Consider the following 18,904-nt stretch of genomic DNA (forward strand, 5'->3'; position numbering starts at 1 on the left):
AGACGTTAAAATAAAATTGCACTGAGCAAGGCAATGCAACGACTTTTTTTTATTATCATACATTATCGTACATTATAGTTATATACTCTGAAAATTGTTTCTAAGAGCATTGTCGACTAAAATTCACTTAATGCTTTTTTTAAGGCAACAAAGTACCGCGAGCACTCCCGGCGCGAATCATTTAAAAATTTTTCCAAGTGGGAACGAAATTGGATCACGTGATGTTTCACGGTTTCGAACGGTTCCCCACCATTTGTTAAGTTTAATAACTATATTTCAATAATGATAACAAATGTATCAAACAATACATTAAAAATTGGAAATTTTTCGAAAAGTCTTATGAGCACTAGTATACACGCGATGCATCCAGACGTTTCCCGCAGCGTTTTTCCAAAGCCCAACTCTTGTACCTGCCAGTAAGACGAAGAACTCGATTTCCTGTCGCGAAACATTAATAATTCGCCGCTGGACTCCTAAGAAGATTCATTACACTTTATTTACCCTAATTTCAATCACGATAAACAATGCCCTGCATGCTTCTATGCTTTCACGTGTAGCAATTTTCGAGGGAAATCACGAGAAAAGTGCGAACCGTTGTTCATCTGGAAACCACTGGTGAAGACAAAATGGATTCGAATGGAAGGAATAGATGAAAATAGGTTAAGGGTTCAAAATAGAATGGTTGGCTCAGTGGGTAACATGGTTGGCCACCACGAGATTGAACAAGGTTCGGATCCTCAATACTAAGAAAATTTATTTTCCAAGATTTTTAATGGCCATATAGTTGAGGAAACTGATTAGGGGGAAACGGGGGAAAAATGTGGCGGCAAATTTACGGAAAATGGGAGGAAATAGCAGTTTTCCTAGAAAACGGAGCGGAAAATTAGTCTTCAAAGCTTTGGGGTAAGGAAAGAAGTTCTAATGGAAATTAGAAGGAAAAAAGAAGTAGGTTGCGTGAAAAAGGAAGAAGAAAATAGGTATTCGAAAAGAAAAATGGACATATAAATATAACCTGAGTATCAGAAGAAAATATTTTAGGAATAAGGAAAATATAGAGATAAAGAGGATAATGAAAATGTGGGAAGGTAGTAAATTAAAGTAAAGGAAAGAGCATGGAAGGACACACGGACGAAGAGAAAAATCCGACCCACAAAAAATATTAGTTTTCCAGAAACAAACTAGATATAATCAACACTGTTCGAAGCTCCTGTAAAAAATGGAATTAGAAATTCGTAGAAAATATCATGGTTAAGGGAGGAAATATACGGAGCTGTTTCACAAAGGAACGAAACATAAATAAAAAGTAAAAGCAGTGTAAGATGAAAAATTCCAAGGAAAAAATTATCTTGACATTTCTAAAATAAGATAACACAAGGGGGTGAGTGTAAAGACAAAGAAAAACTTGAACGCGTGAAAAAGTAGGTCTGCGATAAACGAAAGCGGAGTAAGGAGGAGAAAGGATGGAACGGGGGTGGGATCTCATTCAATTAAATCGGATGGAGAGAGGAAGGTGAAGAGGGGAAAAGCATCCCACAGTTCGTTCTCGTGTCAGGAACAGCAGAAAACGAAGGCACACTTGCCCGTGAATTTATTTCCCCTATGAAGATAGCTAGCAAGCCGGTTCTTGGCTGTCATCCAACTTCTCTAGGGTCGACCTTCGCACCGAGAACGACCTGAACCCAGGGACGCATCTATCGGGGGCGTAACCCAACTTCTCCAATCGCCTATTTCAACCCTCGTGCATTATTTCTCGACTTTGAAGTTCACGGAGATAATCCTGTATCGGCGTGCCTTACGTTTCTCTATTTTTACCAACTGTATAAATAACTTAAGCAAAATTTCGTTTGATAGATGTAGTCATACAGTGACTTGTCAATGTATCTCAACATTCATCACAGAAAAATTGTATGTATATATATTATGCATCTTATATAAAACATTTTAAAACTTGATTAACACTATGACGAGAGAAAAAGTTGGAAACTAACCTGAAAGTGTATCGTATGTAGGAGTTACAGTATATTTACAGCAAACATATATTAAGTATAGAGTATAATATAGAGCATAGATAGTTTTAAAATGATTGAATATCGAGAGTCTTATTAATACAATGGATAATTGATTCTTGAAATATTTTTGTGATTCCTGTGAAATACATACTTGCACTAAATATCTTATACTTCCTACGTGCATTTTCCAATTTGTTTCAAGCTTGTCCAATTATGATGGTAGAATCTCGTAATAAGATTAATGAAATTTCTATGTATTTCGTATAGCACACATAACATATTCGTAAAACATTGATAAACGTAACCACACACGCGTTCGATTTTTTTCTTTTATGGGCGATTCTACTTCCATGAAATTTCGATTTCAGACACGAAGATAATTTGTAGATCGTTCGAAAGTCGTATAAATAGTCGTAATTCAACGTCAAGGTGTGTGGAGCATCCGATTTCAACCTGGCCTTTCCGGGTCAAACACTCGCACAGAAATCTTTTTACTTCTGACACGGAAACGCGTACGACCGTGAAACACCGCATAAATTTATCAAAAATGGAACAGAAACTTCCGACTTGAAAGTTGAGAACTTTTGCAGTTGGCAAACTCGAGAACCAAGTAAAAGAAAAGATTTACATCCGTGAGATTCCTGTCAGATGTTTATAGCTTGTTACGAAAAGATTTGTTTATTCAAAATATCATAATTTTGGATTTAGATTATTTAATGTATAGAATTATACATTTTTCATGTGCTTTTAGTTTAAGAAATGATTAGACTAAATGATTATGCAAATTCATGTGTTTATGAATAAAATCAGAGCAACAAAGATTAAACAAAAATTTGTTTCACACATATATTTGTACAAACACATTATCTATTGCTTCCTCGCTCTCTCTAGTTGTACATAATTTTGTCAAAACGCGTGAAGACGCAACAGTTGCGTTGGTCATAGCGAAAGCGTCGATCATATTCCATAGGCAAACAGGAGTCGCTTAAACCTTCAAAAATTCAAAAAATATTGCGAGGTACGTATCAATGCCTCTGTTACGTTATGCGATTGTTATATGAAGCAAAATATTTGAAACCTTTCTCGATAAGAATAAAACCTGTAGGAAAGAAATTCAAGCTGATAAAATTTCGCTCCATTCGCTTAAGAAAAGTGAACTGAGATTCGAAGAGAATATGAAATAGTTTCACAATTGTTCCTGACATTTTTAAAAACAAGAGGGGAATCTTGGACGATTATGAATAATCAAATAAAATATATTTCAATACCGTGTATTACAATAATAGAATTGAGTATTTTTGCGTCAAGGACCACGGTCTAATTTCGTCGCACGGCCCTCTTTTGACCTGGTTTTCATACGGTTTCGGCGCACCTGATCCAACGAGGATATGCCCCGCCTTTGAGCGACGAGAATTCGATATATCAGTCCGTTTCTACATTCTGATCTAACTGTCAAATGGACATTCTGAATGCATCAGCAATTTCAAATCAGCAATACAAAAAATTGTATCAACCTAACCTATCACACTCCATTTATTAACAGAGATAAAGACAACCATGGGAAATATGTACAAGCTCATAAAAGTATTCAGACACTCGCAGACAAGTTTTATGAACATATTATGCAACAATTTACGCATATAAACCTAACCATTAATTTTTATTTCGGTTTATACTTTACAAGTAATGATAAAGATCATCGGTACCACGTAAAAAGCAAAAAGTACAAAATAAAATTGAAAATTCTAAAATTTAGTAACCTAACCTCAAACTATTGCATCGAAATTCATGAATGACTCAATGAGACCATAATAGAAATTACTCTTACCTTAAACTAATCTAATAATTTTCTCTCGCTGTATTTTAAACGAACAATTCCAAGACGAACTCAATTATGATTTCTCTGCTGGAATCTGCTACTGCTAACCTATCTATTATCCACCGTTTCTTCGCTATGTTTTAAATGAACAATTCCAAGACGCAGTCTATTATTATTCCTCCTCTGGAACCTAGTACTATTAACAATTAACATACTATCTACCATTTTCTCGCTATATTTTAAACAAACAATTTCAAGATAAACTCCATTATACTTCCTCCACCGGGACCTAGTGTACTGCTATGAGGACCCTAGTATTACTAAACTACTACTACTAATGCTATTAAATGAATCTCTCGTACTACTAACCTATTATGTACCATTTTCCCGCTATAGTTTAAAGGAACAATTTCTAAGATGCGTTCCATTGTAATTCCTCCAGAGGGTTCATAATAGAGGATCTGGAACTTTGAGCGATTAAAAACAATTACAATGTGACACACGAAACACCAGCATCTAATGAACTGGAAGATACCAACAACAAATAACAGCATACGTTGCCCGCGCAATAATTACAGTCGTCACATTTCTTTCAACCCTGCAAGGGCTGACATTTTAACGGACAGGCAGTTGTGTACACGACAGGATGCGCCAGGTAAAATGGTGTCTTTGTAGAACTGCAATTACGTTCGCTCGTGTTTCACCGTGACAGCGTCAAAAACATCGCGTTCTGCCGCAATTACCATTTCGAGCGACCGGTTTAATTGAACGGAACGACCCAAACGATTTTTCTTCCCGTCCCTAACCGTTTCGAATGTTAAACATCGACCATTCTTTATTTTCCAATGATCTGGATGAATATTTACATGGCTACCACGATGATTATACACGGGCGCGTTTAATTAAATGGATCCAGACCGCTACCGGACCATTTTTTTAGGTTAGGTGCGACTTGTTATTTTTACGATTTCATTTCCTGGCAGTACCCATATCGGGGAAATTTCTTTATTTTGAGAATATTTTAAAATTAGAGATCTCATTGCAATGTGTTAAACATATTGGAAATTTTGTGCAAGAAAACATTTCATCAATTCAACCAACTCGTAACATAAATGCAATATAAATTTCGAAATCTGAAAAATTCGTAAAATAATATAAATATGGAGATTCGAAACACGTGGAAAATAATATAGGTTTCAAAATTTCCAGTTTTATTTGAAACAATCGAAAATATTTCAAGTTTAGGAGAAACTCGATTATAAGAGAAGATTTCATTAAATCGACATCCAGCTGGGAGTGTAAAGCGAAGCAGAATGAAGACAGTGGATAAAACCTGTTAACGTCGCTAATTGCATTTCGATTAGGGTCGATAACTGTGTGATGTAACTGGATTCAATACCTTTTCCCCTCTATTTTTCCAATGTCGTGGCCAACGAACAAACCGTGTATTTCCAGTAAAATGGTAGAGACAGTGTGTTGAGCAGAGGATTGGAACGTATAGTATATATCGTTGAAATGAGGTTAGGATGCGGGTCAGCCATTGGCAACGCGAAATATGTAATTCGATTGTTTCGACTGCGCGTTGTTTCTTGCGAAACAATGGATAAAACCGGAGTTATTATTAATCCCTCTCGTGATATACTTGAAAACGCTACTACTGAAAATTAAATGTATCATCGTCGGAATTATAATCCCTAATGTCAAATTGCATTAACATTTGAAACTTTAGCAACTTGAAAATTCATCGAAGATATGTATTTCATTCCGTTCTCATCTCATTGCGATATATATTATTATATTATATTGAATTTTATTCTTACTGTATTTTATACATTTTAATATAAAAACAAAGTTTTTTTTTTCTTTAAGGCTATTTTCTTTTCTTAGTCAAATTAAATTGAAATTATCGAATTAAAAGTATCGGATAATTAACGACAAGTTCATTAATACGATCCTTTCGCTTGTACAACCTGTTCATTGAAAATGTGTCGTGTTATGCGAAACACCGATCGTATAAATGACTGTCCCACTTGTCTAATTAAAATTGACGCACGCCTCTTGGACAATAATAAATGACGATTTCTAGGAAGCCGGCAAACATGTTCAGCCCTTGTTAATTGAAAATTAACAATAACAATAAAAGTTTATTAATGTACCGTTGCTCGAGCAACGATAATTAATACGGTTGATCATTATCTTCATCGGCGAATTTAAATCGATCGTCGCGTAATAGTTGGGCGAAGAGCCCACTCAAAAAATACGGCGCTGTACCGTGAAAACGTTGACACGCACGCTCGCCAGCCATCGTGGTCATCGATCATGCACCTCTTTTCTCCACGTGGCTCATTGCAACAAATGGTCGCATTAATGTCGCTTCCACTTGGCTATAATCTCATTAAATTATTGCTTCTAAATGGTTGAACTTCGTTTAAAGATACACCAGATTTCTCGTATCTTCTTTAATAACGTATGAGTTTTGCACAAAAATAGTGAAAAATGTAAAATAAAAAATGTATATTATACTGTAAATTCATTTTTAAATTTTTAGGCCTACATCAGACTACTGCCACAAAAATTCGTATGTGAATAATTTTGACATTACTTACTTTTCATTAAATAATTTTCCCCTTAAAAAGTACTTAAGAGGTGAGATTTTTATGTCAATTGAAACGTTATTAAACAAGTGTAAATAACTTGGAAACAACTGAAGCGATATCTCATAGTGGCAAAAGGTGGTCTTTTTGGAATTTTTATGGTTTCGAATGCGAATGAAATTTTGAGGTTATTCTAACCCTGAATGGATTAATCGTTGTCTTTTTATTCCATATTTTATTCCAGGGGTCCATTCATAGCTTCTGTTTCTTTACAATTTAATTATGAGCGAGAATCAATTTGCATTCCCCTATTTTCAGCCAGGTTCATCAAAATTTTATATTTTCACACGTGGAATCGTTGGTTATTCGACAGAACTGGTTGGCAGATTCCTTTGAAGCTTCGCTGCTATCTAATCAATGGATCAAGAATACGAATGCGACTTGTTTTGCTCACAATTAGATTTTTCCTAGTTAAGAACAGTTTTATCTCCTACCACGTGACCCAGTTCCACGTGCATGCCACCGAGCAATGAGGCTGGAGGTCTCTATACCATTTATCGTTTCCAATCGTTAATTACCGCCATTATACTTTCCCTAATCTTCATTAGAAATCGATCGCCATAGAAAATTCCCTATACGGTGCATTCATCTGCATGATTACATTTTTATTTACCCTAATCATCGTTTGAAATCAAATATTCTCCGTATGGCATATTCTCTGTATTCATTTGCATGATTGTGATATTACTTTCATTCCATTTCCACTAATCTTCGTTGGTTACCATTCCGGTTGGACTGTATAGGGGAAAAAATAAACCTGTTAAACATATTCGTTAAGATACGAAAATTCCCTATAAAATTAGCCTTTCTGCACGATTGCAATTTTATTTTAATTTTATTTCATCTAATAAAATATACAAAATCACAGGAGTAGAGGGAAGGTGTTGTTTCGACAATTCTCATTTTGAAACTATTAATCGTCTATCCATTCCAATTCAAGGAAAAAGCCAATGCCAACTTCTAGATGAGCAAACAGAAATAGAAGCAGGATGTACATCCAGGAAATTTTCCTAGATCTAGAAACCTTTTTTATATCTTTGATTTGTCTAGTAGATTTCTGTTTCTTAGTTGCTATTGACCTTGATACATTATTTGTTTCGAGGTTAGTAATATGTAAATTACTGTATACAAAATGTAGAACATTAAAAAACATTAAAATAAAAAAAGATAAACTTAAAGCGTAAAATTGAAGGTACGAGAGGAAACCATAGGGAAGGATATAAATATTTTAAAAACTAAATTCTCTTTAATAAAAGTTTGAGAAAAAAAATGGAAAAAACTGGAAAATGTTTGGAAATTCTAGACATTCAGTAAGAAAAACAAAGACAAGGCCAGGATCAAAATTACTCAGAGTTAAGAGAAATGGTGGCAAACAGATGTTTCGGGAGATTATCTGGTTGGAACGCGTCCAAAACGAGACCACGGAGAATTAGATTGCGGGAATTTTACAAAACCGTGGGGAAATCGGCTTACGATTTCTAGCCGAGGCTTAATCCGCGGAAAATCGGTCTGCAATTGGTCTTAAGTTCGACTATCCTATTCAAGCTGTTGAAAAAGTTTCGTTCCTTCCGCTCGTTTTAAAAACAAGATTCGAAATTTAAAATATAGAAGATTTTAAAAAATTGAAGAATAACAAACGGAAAAAAATATTTGAAAAAGTACAAGGTACTGACAAAAGCGCGGTTCTAGTAAAACATTAGAATTTAAGAAAATAAAGATTCATATAACGAAATCTCGAAAAAGGGATTAAATATTAAGATTGATTTTTGAAATATTAAATTACAAAATAGAGCTTAGAAAATGGTAAAGAAATTTATTAATAACGTTACGATGAGAGGAATTCTCACTACGATTGAGAAAATGCACTTGAATGATGAAACTTTTAATGAGAAGTAAAGTGGAACAAGCGAGATTTCGTGTGCGTGCACGTGATATGGAAACTGTTACCGGAAACTAAAACTGGCGAACAGTAATTATCAAAACCTTACATAATTTGTGGACGAAGTTCGGCAACAAAATATGCCGGAGACTGTACAGATGTATAATTAGTGTTGGAATTGAATTTCAAGAATCGTCACCAAAATATCAGAATCGTCAAACAAAAACAATTCAAAAACAGATTCACATAAAAGAGAAAACGGATGTTCTTAGTGAAAGAATTAGCAACAAGCATACAACAAAGCTAGCCAAAATCAAACTATGAGCAGTTTCGTTAAAAATGTCCCTAGGAATCAAGGCCTAGTAAAATTCCAACAAAATTGTAAGAAAATTTCAGTATAAACGAACTTTTGGCAGTTTTAGCAGAATTAAACGCTAATTTAACACAATTTGATCTAAATTTGACACAAAAAGAAGTAAAGCCTCTAAGATTCTAAAAATATAAAGTTGAAAAAATAAAAGTCTAAAAATTCCTAGACGATATATAGAGGAATTCCGTCTCGGACACGTTTTATAATACCAGATAAAGCGTCCATTTTAGAAGGACGATAGATTTTCGAGCTACTGAAGCTCTCACGGGAGGAAAGCTGTCGTTCGTCAATTACAGGGAATTATTCTTAACGAAATATCACTGCATTGTCGTTGATTAACGCGGCGTACGCGCGACTGCAGATTTTGTTGGCGACGAGGAGGCCTTACAACGTAACCCTGAACTCTGGTACATCGATCTACCGCAATGCAACGGGCAGAAATACCAGGAAGCCTCCTCGTGCGAAAGAAGAACCCGGGAAAGAAGATCCTCTCGAGTGGAGAAGACCGAGGAAGGTATACTTTAAACATTGACACTATGTGGCATAGTTATTATACAAAAGAATTATAGAGGGACTGATAGGAATAAAATTCATAGGCTGCTTCACTGATATTGATACGAAATATTTGCATTTACGAAATATTCGAAGGTGCAAAGATGCACATATAACAATGCATATATTAAATGCAGAGATGAATTCTTCTCGAGTTTTGTGCAAAATTTGTATGTAATCAATGCGAAGTGTGTCGAAAAGAATTTATTTCTGCCTAACCCTATTCGTAATCTATTAATACACGAAAATGTACAGGGTATATCACGATTTGTGGACAATTGATTGGCAATTCGAAAAGAAACAATAAAATTTGTTGGTCCGAGGCCTCGTTATCAGGAAACTCGAGTTTGAAAATTTGTCAAGTAGCGCGCGTTCAGAAGCTATCATCGATCAACACCAAAATTGGAAAATAGAGAATAGCGATAACAAGTTTTTTAAAATATGCCTTGGTCTTTACCATTATTTACATCATTTTTTAAGAATGAATTTAATTGTTAATTTTAATTGAATATTAATAATGAATTTATGATACCAAGTCGTTTGTTTTTTTTTTTAATTCATATGCATAATGAAACTCGGGAATCTAGAAATTAGTGGTGTTAACCAATTCTTCGTCTTTATCATTTTTATCGATTAAATGCACTTGGAATGAATGAAAATTATTGTAAATTGGTCAATTAATTTATCTTAAATTGTTGCAAATTGATGACGCACCGGGTGCGTCCTACATTAACAATTTCTCGAGAAAATGCGAAGAAGAAAAGAGAGAAAAAACAGATTTCTCGAAAGATCTACAATATAATAGCTCGTTAAACTGAATTTATACGGTTTCTGAGTTGCTAAGAAGCAATTTCACTGGAACAATTTTTTGCTACGAGACCGCAGGTTTGTCGGAAGTTGAGCGAAAAAATTGAATCTAACTTGCATTAAAGAGTAAACCTATTAAAACGTGGCGGGAAACGCCTGAGGCAGGGCGTAGAAGTTTCTAGAGATGGTCATAGTTCCTCCAGAGGAAAAGTGTAGGATGTAACGCTGTTTCATACTGTGCAGAACAAAGAGTATCTTTCAGTTGCTCTACCACGCTCCCTCCTTTAAAATTTCATTCATCCGTATTCTTTAGAAGACTCACTATCTAATCTCTTCGCTTTGTTTCTGCTTATTATGCAATTTTTAAGCCACAGTATCTTATTTTATTATCAAATTTGATTTTATTTTATCATCAATCCTGATAATTCCACGATATAATTCATTTTTATCAATTTTCCTGGGACCAAGGACAGCAAAATCAAGTAAATTTTCACTGAATATACAAAATTATTTTCCGAATATATAGACTACAAGAATTTGAGGGAAAAATAAAAATATTATTTATCATAGGACTTGTAAATTGAAAATTATATATTTATATTAATATAAATATCTAATTTATAAATATATTAATATAAAATTGTATATTAATTTCACAATGCCTGTGTTTTACACGTTATTTTACTACTTGATCCTTAACTTTTTATCGAATGATTAAAAACCTGAATGTAGAACAAGTGGATGGAAGCCTGGCAACAATTTTCCAAGCCGAGTAACAACGGATTAGAAGCAAATTGCTCTGGCTAACATTCGCTGGCTAACAAGAGAGCAACCAGATGGAAGAAGCGAAAAAGTATTAACGAGAAATAATCGCAGAGAATGGGAAATACGTTTTACTTCATCGTGGTAATGGGTGGAGCCTAGGCAAAGCCATCCAACCGGAAGTCTGCTGCTGGAGATTATCCTTCCAGCCGACAATTTCACAATCATCAACATAAAAAAGAAGGAAAGGATGAAAGAGAAGAACAGGAAAAGATTTCAACGAGCAGTAGAAACTGTTTTATCACTTAGAGACCCGGTTTTCATAAATTAGCAAAGCTGTTAAAAGCGGATAAACAGCAGATGAATAATAAAGAACGAATGCGAAGAAGTATAAGCCAAATCTTATTTCTAGGCAGAAAAAAACCGAAAGAAACCATTGCAGTTGTAAGATATATATGTATATATGTACTTTTATCAATCACTATATGTATATAGTGCTCGTTAAAAGCACTATAAATAGACATTTGATCTGTGTGTGTATCTACGAAATTCGTGAAATTATTTAAAGTGTGTAAAATTGATTTAGTGGAGAGGTTATATTGTAAAACGTTCAGATAGCTTCGGTGGCGCTTTGTAAATTGATCTTTAGTGCTTGCACTAAGCTCTGCCCTCCTACTTTTACCCGATAGTGTATGTGGCACGCGATTGTTCCGGTTTGCACGTCGACCGACTGATATTCATGCCGGAACGTTTCGCTATTTTTCCGTCGTGTTTTTTTCTCCCCTGTACTTTCGAACGTTGCCACTGATTATACAGGACATCCACTTTTAATGGATCTGCTATGTCGAAGCATTGAAATTATTTGTGCTATCGATACCAGAAGGAGAAATTATCACTCTTCGATCTATTGTATCGCAAACTTTCTCACGGTTTCTACTCGCCTTATTATGTAAATCTTATCTTTTTATACAGTTGTCTCTTAATTTTTCGTAATAATTTTTGTCTTCTGTGACTTAGCAAAGTTAACAAGTTAGGTCACAACATCGATGCAATTAGAATGGAAGCAATTAGTATCAGGTTCGTACCAGTATTTTTTCCACCCAATAACATGTTTCGTTTAATGAGTTTGATTTGATAGAATCACGTACTCCGTCGTCTCGTTTGAAGATTTCAACGAGTTTCGTGAAAAGCTTCAACGCTGATTCTGTACAAGTGGTTAATACCTAACTCTTACGCCATTCTTCACGTTCAATCGTGTTTCATTCTGTCAGTCTTTGATTCTAATTCGACTGTACTTAATTTACAACTAGGGATCTTAACTTTCAATGGATGTGTATCATTGAAAGTTACAGTAATATTAAGTGCTCAGAGTATTATACCGATGGATGGCTATAGCAATAGTTTAACAAAATTTGAGGAATGAAAAATTCAATTAATTTATCATTTTATGATATCAGACTTTATTTTGTAAGCTATGCTTTGCAAGTTAAGTGTTGTTAACCTAAAAGATAAAGAATTAAGAATTATCTAATACTATTAGTTTAGGTTAGGTTACTTAATTCTTTATCTACTACCATTAAGCTAGGTTAGGTTACTTATTTCTCAATTCTTTGTCATTTCGGTTAATTTTACGTTAAGAACCATTTGATAACCTTTATCTTGCGAAGTGCAGCTTACAAAATAAAGTCAGACATCCTAAAATTAATTTAATCAATGAACATTAATTTAATCGAAAACGAAATGTGCTCTGAATAAATTTTATTGTATATGTTCGACTTATTTTTACATATAGAATTGCCCTTTTGCCAGCTGCGCCATAATTATTGGAACACTACGTGTTATTTATTCGAAGCTTTCTTATAGTTATGGATGTAGGAGTAAATAAAGAAGTAGTGTAGTGATTCCATAACTATCTTAAGCAGCATAACTAAGTTATATAGTTATAGGTATGAAACCAGATATTTAATTCAGGAATGGGTATGAACGAGTGCGCGGCCAGACGCATGAATTCATACTTGACCCGCTTGGAAGTCGGTCTTTCAAGAATAAAAATCAAGAAACCCTGCTAAAAATTCACAGAAGGCAGCGTTAGGCTGGGCCTAATTGAGAATTTTGTGGCTTTCTTTGAAAACCCGCCCTTCCACCTTGAATTCTACTTTTTGTTCGAAACACTTCGGCCCACAAGTATAAAAGAATTGTGTAATTATCTTTTTCTAACCTAAAAATCTTTCAGTCAACTTCTCACAGTAGCCTCGATGAATTTTCACTTCTTTATGATTCGATTTCTGCGCGATTATAATTATTTGGAACATATTTCATATACAAATCGAGTCACAATGAAATAAAAGTCCGATGTGAATGGCTTAAGAGAATAAATATAATTCATAAATAAACAGAGCGATAGAAACAGTACATGTTCAGAAAAAGTTAAGTGAAATGTCCCCAGATGAATCTTTAGGTTAAGAAAAGTAACTATTATGTATACAATTCTCACGGAGCTTTTGCTTTACGTTTCTAGTAAAGATAATTTAGATAAGAATCGAATTATAAATTGCAGAATGAAGAGTCCACTGAACAATTTCTAGATTAGGAAAAATAAAATTGCCTGAGCAATTGCTGTTCGAAATAACCCATTGAAAATCCACCAAACTCGAATCAACATTATCAGTTCCTCCATTACAAGCCATTCAGACAATCGACGATTATTCTCTTAAGTATAGGGTAAATCATCCATAGAAGCAGATATTAGGATAATAATCATGGAATACGATTAATTAGTAAGAAAAGGAGGTATCAGTTACACGGTTTCTGAATAAACAAGGAAAATACGGATTACCGGAAATGGCTGAGGAGAATAGCTGCCTCGAATAATCGCACAGACTCGAGAAGTCGGTCAATTAACAGGAATAGGTTCGCACAATGGCTGGTTTCGCGTGAAGCAAGGTAGAGTACTCCGAGCAATTTCACGTTAGCACTGGATCCCAGCGTTCATTTAAAAAAAATACAGTGGCTCACGATAGTATTCGAACATTTACCATAGTAGTTGTAAAATATTTGAATACAGCATGAATAGTATCAAACATATAGTTAATGGTAATAAAGATGGTTTTACTGTACATATACCACCAGCCATAAATATTGGAACACCTGACAATATCTAATAAAAAGTGTATTCTTTTCATTGCTTGTATTTTCTAATTATACCTCATAATGTAAAAAAGCTTATTAAAATAGAATTTAGTTGAGTTCTCCAATCAATGTAACAAATAGGTGTCCTAATACGTATGACCTGCAGTGTACAATGCATATAATATATTCACAAATTATTTGTATAGGTATTCGAATATTATCATAAACCATTAAATCAAATAATCCCACAGAAGCCAGTTTCTGCATCATATTTCTTCTCTTTCATAGTATTTGGATCATCAACCAATGAAAACTGTTGCCTTTCACACTGGAAAATGTTTCACGTTTTGTAAACGACCAGGGACCAATTTAATCCTTACATTATCGTCCCACTTTCCAGTTTATCGCTCCAATTTGGTGCTCCCACTAGATCTGAATATACCATCTACTATTTATTCATCACGGACCATTTGCTTCTTTATTTTGTTTGCTCTTCTATTTTATCGTGGTCAGGAAAAAATTGACAAGCATATATGCAGAGATGCAATCAAGCGGTCATATAACAAACTTTCGTTCGATAAAAACCTTCCTCTTTTCTCCATTTTTACTTCTGTTTCCTTCGTCGTTGCTCTTTCAAATCGACCTTTTTCCTCTTCTTTTACTTTTAACGACAAGCATGAGCTATCATTAAGAGGTATTTCTAGAAAAACTTGTCTGCAAAATTGTCTCTTCAACTTAATATTCTCAACCCCTCCCCCTCCATTTGTTCTTGTTTTTGTGTTCCAAATTCTGGCAGTGGCATATTACTCTCTACTTTCTTCATTTCAGGGAATTACGTGGATGATAGAAGAAATAAAATTATTTTGTTATCGTTTGGTTGAAATTTCTTGGACATTATATAAAATTGCTGTAGTTTCAAAATAGGAGTTCTACATGTATTCTGCATTTAAATTCTAATTCTTAGATTTAAGTTTCTATTTTATATATATATAAATAATTATTCAATTAATTATGTATTAAAAATATAAACTCAGGTTACATTAATAGAATAAATGTGCTATTGATTTTGTTGACATCTTAAGCTTACAGTTTGTATGTTTCAATTTCTGAATGGTAAAGGTAGAAATTCTATATTCTAAATTTAGACCTTTCGTATTTTATTCTCCTTGATCTAAAATTGGATCCTCTATGTCTAATGTAAACTCAGGCTATTTCAATAGGGTAAATGTTATTGATTTTGTGGACAATCTAAGCTTAGAATTCCTATACTACAATTTCTTCATATGTTAAATGTGCAATGTGTTGATATTCTAAATTTGCATTTCCTAAATCTCTGTATTTAAATCATCTAATGAAGTCTTGCATTCTAGATTTAAATCTCCTATATTTTAGTACACACTATGAATCTTCTATATTCCAAATAACCCAGTCCTCTTGAGTCTCCAGGTTTCAGACCAGCAAGATCACAGACATCTCAAAAACTGAACAGAAAATCAATAAGCTGAATATTGCAAAAATTCTTTACAAGCTCCTACTTCTGACAAATTGAAGCGAAGAATCCTTACCATATAAAACCTGACTTCTAAGGAGATAAGCACAAAAACCTAATTTTCTCAATATATCGATTATTGGGCTTGCCCTATTTTGCAATTCATGTCTTCAATTTTAAGCCCAAAAGAGAATAATAATTCCTTTCGATATTTACTACACGAAACCTGACATATATTAAAGGATAAGCACAAAAAGCTGATTTTGTCAAAATATTGGTTGATGAACTTATGTTATTTTGCAATTCACGGTTTCAATTTGAAGCCCAAAAGAGAGTAATAATTTCTTTAGATATTCATATAGAGAAATTTGTCATTTAACGTGAAATGATCATAGTTGAAATAAACAAAATGTAAAGAGGCTACTGTTGCGTGCAGAGGAACATTTTTATCACGTTCCCGACGCATCGAGACAAGTCTTTCGTGTTTACGACGAGCGGCTTAACTGTTTGGTCGATCGGTCACGGAAATACGATAGCCTGGACAGGGCCGTTTAATGTCACTGCCAGGTATTACTGGAAACGAGAGTGCTAGACATCGGACAGATCGAAGAGGACCTTCATAGAGATGTTCCACTGGGAATATGCGAAGGAGAAAAGCACTGTTATATTGCCTAGCCTTGGGACACTTGATCCCAGAACAACTGAAATAATTATTACACTGATTGGTATCTTATTTGAAAAATCTTTTTAGGATGGAAAATAGATAATAACTTTAAAGGCTAATTAAATAAATAGGAACGAACTTGAAAGCTTTACTTTGACATAACAAGGACTGTGAAGAAATTACTTTTTGTATAAATAGGATAATTTAAGTTGAAGAAAAGTGACAGAAGATAAATTCCAAATATTACCAAATCTGTAGTTACATAAAATTTTGTGAATGAAAGAATTATAGAAGAAAAAGACCAAGTCTAACAATTATCTAATTCGTTTCCATAACTTTCCACTTATTAATGAGAAAAGCTGTCAATATTTCTTCAAACCTATATTTTAATAATATTTTCCCGAAAGATCTGTATCTCAAAAAATGTTGATGAAAGTCATCTAAATTTCCTCAACATTAGACTTATAAACTGTGAAACTAAAAATGATATCAAGTCATTTTTCACAGCTTTTCAATTTCAAAACCCAGCGAAATTTCTTCAGAACAAGGTTTTCTCCTGTCTATTTCTCAAGAAATTAATCTGAAATTAACGACAAGAACAAGTTTCTAGCCCCTCGGAGGGAAACATTGGATCTTTTGCACTTTCTTCTATTATCCGTCGCCTCAGTTCTTAAGGAAAGTTTGACATGCTTCATTCCATCGACGTGTAAGAAGGAAAAAGAATAAGATGTCGTTCCTCATCAGCCGACCAGACTAAATTCGAATCGAAACTCCTCTTCAATTATTCCCTTTCTTCCCGTTTCATGGATCATGCAATGCCGCCGCCTGTCGCAAATTAACCAGCTTTCTTTATTTCAGAATGATATATTATATATATGTATAGGTTCGTGCTACGTCTTCGAAAGTAAGGGAACGTCAAAGTTAATGGAGAGAGGACCATAAGCAAGAGAAATAGTTCTCTTTTCTACTGTTTACTACTGATCTAAAATTAGACATCGCGAAGGAGATCACAGTGCACGCGATGGACTGCTTCTTTTCTGGAAATATCACCTCTGTGATAACACATTGTGAATTGTTGTAACTGAGTGGATGTCTTTCAAGGCGGTTTTATAGAGAATTGATTAGGGTCAATGGTATGAAATTGGAAAACAAATAGTGATCAAATTTATGAAATTTCTTGGCAATTAAAATGATTTCCAATAGATAGCAGATAATTTGTATTAGCAGATAATCTCTATCTTTATTCCAATGAAGATTCCTAAAGTCTAACTTCTTGTTTCCCGGCCTTAGTGCCTCTGAACAAATATAAAAACCAGGATCCTCCTCTAGAGACACTTAGACCATCCTATATAAAGCTCAAAGCTAAGCAAACAAGACTATCAACACCATTTCTCTACATTCCAACTTTCTTATGCCAGACAAGAATTACCCCAATAAGTGTGTCTTACTTTATCACAGTCCCTTTCAATCATCCGTAGTCATTAACTACTTGAAATATCTCCATAAGACAAAGCTCGTATAAGACTTAGCTTTTGTAGAGGCTTAGAACTCGTAATCTTTCTAAAAAAGAAAGCACCAAAACTGATCCAAGTCTATAGAAGTCTGTCCAACACTATTCGACAAAGAGTACAACCAATTAATAGAAAATGACAGAATAAGGTACTTACCTCGTCTCGTCTACCCCGTCGTCGCGGTCACCCTCCTCTGCGTCCACGCCACAAGGAATCACAGTTCACGGTGGAGTGGTACGAATTGGTACACTAATCCAAAACGGTCATCGGAACTAGCTGAGTGATCCTGGACGTGTAACACGCCAGTTGTGCTGCCACACGTAGCAGGGGAACGCGAACAGACGAGGATAACGATGGTACAACGGAGGACGAAACCAGCTACACTCTCTCCGTTTCTAAATGCACATATATACCTATCTATCTATCTATCTATAAGCCTATCGGTCTAGATTTGATCAGACTCGCACGATATGACCCATCAGTCTCTCCTATCCTTGCACTAGGTACGCTGGCTCTTCTTCTTCTTCACCATTCAGTCCAGCTTCGTCTATTCTAGCTAGTTCAGACCAGCCAAGTGATCCACAGCTACGAGAAAATGATATTTTATGATATGTTTGGTTCACCAACGACGGTCGTCCAGCCGGATTTCCTCCCTTCCTTATTGGGCCTTTTTTCTCTTCTTGTCTTTGCCCTCTTTTTCTGTTCTTCCTCAGCTTTTTGTTCTTGCTTGGTTGGTGTTATTTGGTGTCAGCTCGCTGGTCGGCTGTTTAAGTGAGAAAAACGTAGCTGCCGCTTTCTAAACTAACGAAAATTCCGGCACACACGACTCTCTCTCGCTCTCGCGCTCGCGCTCACACACGGCTCCCGATGCTGTTGGCCAGAGTCACATTTTAGTGCGACACACACGGGTGGCGGTACTCCGTGGGGCTACGCTCTCTCTCAGCTTGCCTCCGTCTCTGTCCGCCTTGGTCGAGCCTCTATCCCGCCCCTAGACAACCGACCCCACTATCGCGAATCCCCACCTGCGTGCAACCCCCTGACGATACACCCCCAACAGAGTGGTGGTGATGGTGGTGGTAGCTATAGTAATGATGGTTTAGACCTCTTCATGGTATCGGTTTGCTCATGAAAATATCGTTTCCAGACCCCTGGCAGTGTAACCAGTTACATTGTTTGTTGTGGATTTATTGGTACTACAGGAACACCTGGAAAATGATTTGGTATTAGTACATTATTGCAAGTAAACTTTTGTAATTGTA

At 35.1% G+C, this 18,904-nt stretch overlaps 1 protein-coding gene across 1 annotated transcript in view; it reads right to left on the reverse strand.

The window, feature by feature from the left end:
* LOC100742024 (probable cationic amino acid transporter) overlaps positions 1-18,642 on the reverse strand; it is a 66,278-nt gene extending 47,636 nt beyond the window's left edge. The window contains exon 1 of the mRNA XM_033320631.1: positions 17,802-18,642. The gene's annotated coding sequence lies outside the window, so the exon portion shown is untranslated. The remainder of the gene's footprint in view (positions 1-17,801) is intronic.
* Positions 18,643-18,904: the final 262 nt, after the last annotated feature.

The sequence above is a fragment of the Bombus impatiens genome, unplaced genomic scaffold (assembly GCF_000188095.3).
Source record: "Bombus impatiens unplaced genomic scaffold, BIMP_2.2 scf_0320, whole genome shotgun sequence".
Classification (NCBI taxonomy): domain Eukaryota; kingdom Metazoa; phylum Arthropoda; class Insecta; order Hymenoptera; family Apidae; genus Bombus; species Bombus impatiens.